This window comes from Nomia melanderi, unplaced genomic scaffold (assembly GCF_051020985.1).
Source record: "Nomia melanderi isolate GNS246 unplaced genomic scaffold, iyNomMela1 scaffold0185, whole genome shotgun sequence".
Lineage (NCBI taxonomy): Eukaryota > Metazoa > Arthropoda > Insecta > Hymenoptera > Halictidae > Nomia > Nomia melanderi.
In genome coordinates this window covers 30,001-34,635 of record NW_027475300.1, presented here as the reverse complement: position 1 = coordinate 34,635, position 4,635 = coordinate 30,001, and the positions used below count along the sequence as shown (strand labels likewise).

The following is a 4,635-nucleotide window of genomic DNA, read 5'->3' as shown; positions in this document are numbered from 1 at the left end:
CGACCCTCAGCCAGGCGTGGTCCAGGAATTGTATCCGTGGACCGCAATGTGCGTTCGAAATGTCGATGTTCATGTGTCCTGCAGTTCACACGTTGACGCGCAATTAGCTGCGTTCTTCATCGACCCACGAGCCAAGTGATCCACCGTTCAGGGTAATCGTATAAATTTTATATTTCACATATATAATTTTATTCTCACTTGTTCGACCTAATATCTCTCTTCTTTCAAAGAGAAGATAAAAGTTGATACCTGAATCTCCGACCAGCGCGCGAAGGAGATTCAGGCGTCGCCTTGGAGACGACACCGAAGCCTTTCGAGACGAAAAACGTTCAAGTAATATGTATATATTTCTCGACGTTCCGGGCGTATAGTGCATTCAAAAACCCGCGAAAGACGCAGAAGACTCGCACGCGTGGAAACGACGGGGATATATTTTGTATCCTACCCGATACTGAATCCATCGCGTGCAGTCGACCCTCGCGTTCTTCCGATCAGACGCATCTATTGTTGCGCGCATGTTTTCGCGTCGCATCGCGCGAAACGTTGCACGAATCGTACCGATCGATCGATTGAAAGCAAATAATGAAAAAAGACTTCACAGCTGGCTCTTTGCCGGTCATTCGTCCCATGTTATCTCTTGCCGCGAAATTGGCGCGCAAGAGTTGGGTGTCAGACGCGCGGCTTTAAAACGAGCTTCACGGCCGGTCCCTTCGTTACCGCTTTCGTTCTTTCTCTCGGAACGACCATGAACGAACACGACGAGCGACGCTACGGCATACACACGTCCACGGATTCGATTAAAAAAACAGACTTCACAGCTGGCTCTTTGCCGGTCATTCGTCCCATATTATCTCTTGCCGCGAAATTGGCGCGCAAGAGTTGGGTGTCAGACGCACGGCTTTAAAACGAGCTTCACGGCCGGTCCTCTCAATTCCGTGTACGGTACACGCAAGATGCGGGTTCCACTTCCAGACTACCCGGTCCCTTCTCTCTACGAGAATCGATAGTAGAAGAACGGCTCGAAAACGCGTCTCAGAGACTAGGGGAAAAGAAGCGGTATGCGAGCGAAACGAAAACGCATTATGGAAACGTCGCGAAACAATGTTCGACGGTTGCTCGGTTCCAATCGTGCGGCCGTTTCAATTTCTCGTGCGCTTCACCGTCCCTCCGTAACTCTGGCCGATCGCGTATACCGAAGAGCCGACACGCGCAAAAACCACAGGCATTGTATACTGTGTATATATATATATATATGTTACAGTCACAGCCTTCGCGCGTTTTACTCTCCGACGCGGGGTTTCCACGACGAAAGAGAGACAGTTTCGTGGCGGGTGACTCGGCCGAATCGCTACGACGGGTATTTCTATTATAGAACGAATCATCGCCACCCTTTACCAGTGCCCGACGAAGGAATCACAAGGTCATCTGGAGTTTACAATGCCAGCGACGGTAATTCCAACGAAGACCCGATAAGTCAACTCATCGTTCTATTTCTCCCCGTACAGAAAAGCGAATCGACGCTAATGCACCTCGCGCAAGCACGAACGTTCTCTTCGCGTGGATCGTCCCATCGTCCAAAGATGTAAAGACGCATTGGAGATCGTGGTCTCTGGCGGGCTCATTGCACGCCCCACTGCATATCTTTCCTCGAATCGAGAATGATTCGTCCACTAAGGCTGCGAAACTACGCGTCGAGGAAACTAGGGGAAAGAAGCGGGATGCGAGCGAAACGACAATACATTATGGAAACGTCGCGAAACAATGTTCGGCGGTTGCTCGTTTCCTCCTGCGGACGTTTCATTGCTCGGGCGCTTCACGTCCCTCCGTAACCTTCGCGTGCCCCGGAGAGCCGGCAACCGGTGAACCACAGGCGTATAAACTATAGTCTTCTATAGCAAGCCTTCGGCGGTTACTCTCCGACGCGGGGATTCCACGACGAGAGAGAATTTCGTGGCGGGTGACATCGGTCGAAACGCTACGACGGGTATTTCTATTATAGAACGAATCATCGCCACCCTTTACCAGTGCCCGACGAAGGAATCACAAGGTCATCTGGAGTTTACAATGCCAGCGACGGTAATTCCAACGAAGACCCGATAAGTCAACTCATCGTTCTATTTCTCCCCGTACAGACAAGCGAATCAACGCTATCGCACCTCACGCATGCACGAACGTTCTCTTCGCGTGAATCGTCCCATCGTCGAAAGATATAGCCGCTTGGAGATCGTGGCCCATCAAGTTCTTCCGTAACTCCTGCGCGATCGCGTACCCCGGAGAGCAGGCAACCGGTGAACCACAGGCGTATAAACTATAGTCTTCTATAGCAAGCCTTCGCGTTTACTCTACGACGCGGGGATTCCACGACGAGAGAGATTTTCGTGGCGGGTGACACGGCCGAATCGCTACGACGGGTATTTCTATTATAGAACGAATCATCGCCACCCTTTACCAGTGCCCGACGAAGGAATCACAAGGTCATCTGGAGTTTACAATGCCAGCGACGGTAATTCCAACGAAGACCCGATAAGTCAACTCATCGTTCTATTTCTCCCCGTACAGAAAAGCGAATCGGCGCTATCGCACCTCACGCAAGCAGGAATGATCTCTTCGCGTGGATCGTCCCATCGTCGAAAGATGTAAGACGTACAGAAATCGTGGTCCATCACGATTATTCGTAACTCTCCGAGTCGCGTATCTGAGAGTAGGGCAAACGGAGAACCACAGGCATAAATAATACTATATATTTCTTATATAGTTAGCCTTCGCGTTTTACTCTCCGACATGGGGATTCCACGACGAGAGAGAGTTTCGTGGCGGGTGACTCGGCCGAATCGCTACGACGGGTATTTCTATTATAGAACGAATCATCGCCACCCTTTACCAGTGCCCGACGAAGGAATCACAAGGTCATCTGGAGTTTACAATGCCAGCGACGGTAATTCCAACGAAGACCCGATAAGTCAACTCATCGTTCTATTTCTCCCCGTACAGAAAAGCGAATCGACGCTATCGCACCTCGCGCGAGCACGTAACTACTCTTCGCGTGGATCGTCCCATCGTCGAAAGATGTAAGACGCACGGAAATCGTGGCCCATCAACGTTTTTTTGTAACTCTGCCGATCGCGTATCACAGAGCCGAGACGCACATACCACAGGCGTATAATACCGTTTTCTTTCGTATGGTAAGCCTTCGCGTTTACTCTTCGGCGCGGGGTTTCCACGTCGAGAGAGACTTTCGTGGCGGGTGACATCGGTCGAAACGCTACGACGGGTATTACTATTATAGAACGAATCATCGCCACCCTTTACCAGTGCCCGACGAAGGAATCACAAGGTCATCTGGAGTTTACAATGCCAGCGACGGTAATTCCAACGAAGACCCGATAAGTCAACTCAACGTTCTATTTCTCCCCGTACAGAAAAGCGAATCGACGCTGTTGCACCTCACGCAAGCACGAACGTTCTCTTCGCGTGGATCGTCCCATCGTCGAAAGATGTAAGACGCACGGAAATCGTGGCACATCACGTGTTTTCGGAACTCTGTCGACCGCGTATCTCAGAGACGACGCGCGCGAACCACTGGCATATACTATTATATATCGCGTTTTACCCTCCGACGCGGGGATTCCACGACGAGAGAGAGTTTCGTGAGCGGGTTGACTCGGAAGAAACGCTACGACGGGTATTTCTATTGTAGAACGCATCATCGCCACCCTTTACCAGTGCCCGACGAAGGAATCACAAGGTCATCTGGAGTTTACAATGCCAGCGACGGTAATTCCAACGAAGACCCGATAAGTCAACTCAACGTTCTATTTCTCCCCGTACAGAAAAGCGAATCGACGCAATCGCACCATACGCGTGCACGTAAACAACTCTTCGCGTGGATCGTCCCATCGTCGAGAGACGTAAGTTTTCATAGTATGAATTCGCGTTTTACTCTCCGACGCGGGGATTCCACGACGAGAGAGAGTTTCGTGAGCGGGTTGACTCGGAAGAAACGCTACGACGGGTATTTCTATTATAGAACGAATCATCGCCACCCTTTACCAGTGCCCTACGAAGGAATCACAAGGTCATCTGGAGTTTACAATGCCAGCGACGGTAATTCCAACGAAGACCCGATAAGTCAACTCAACGTTCTATTGCTCCCCGTACAGAAAAGCGAATCGACGCAATCGCACCATACGCGTGCACGTAACAACTCTTCGCGTGGATCGTCCCATCGTCGAGAGACGTAAGTTTCCATACTATGAATTCGCGTTTTACTCTCCGACGCGGGGATTCCACGACGAGAGAGAGTTTCGTGAGCGGGTTGACTCGGAAGAAACGCTACGACGGGTATTTCTATTATAGAACGAATCATCGCCACCCTTTACCAGTGCCCGACGAAGGAATCACAAGGTCATCTGGAGTTTACAATGCCAGCGACGGTAATTCCAACGAAGACCCGATAAGTCAACTCAACGTTCTATTACTCCCCGTACAGAAAAGCGAATCGACGCAATCGCACCATACGCGTGCACGTAACAACTCTTCGCGTGGATCGTCCCATCGTCGAGAGACGTAAGTTTCATAGTAAGCCTTCGGCGTTTTACTCTCCGACGCGGGGATTCCACGACGAGAGAGAGAGTT

General features: G+C 50.7%; 1 non-coding gene across 1 annotated transcript; it reads right to left on the bottom strand.

Moving 5' to 3' along the window:
• On the bottom strand, positions 1-155 carry LOC143175774 (5.8S ribosomal RNA). Its single transcript, XR_013000453.1, has one exon. It is a non-coding gene; the product is annotated as a 5.8S ribosomal RNA (ribosomal RNA).
• Positions 156-4,635: the final 4,480 nt, after the last annotated feature.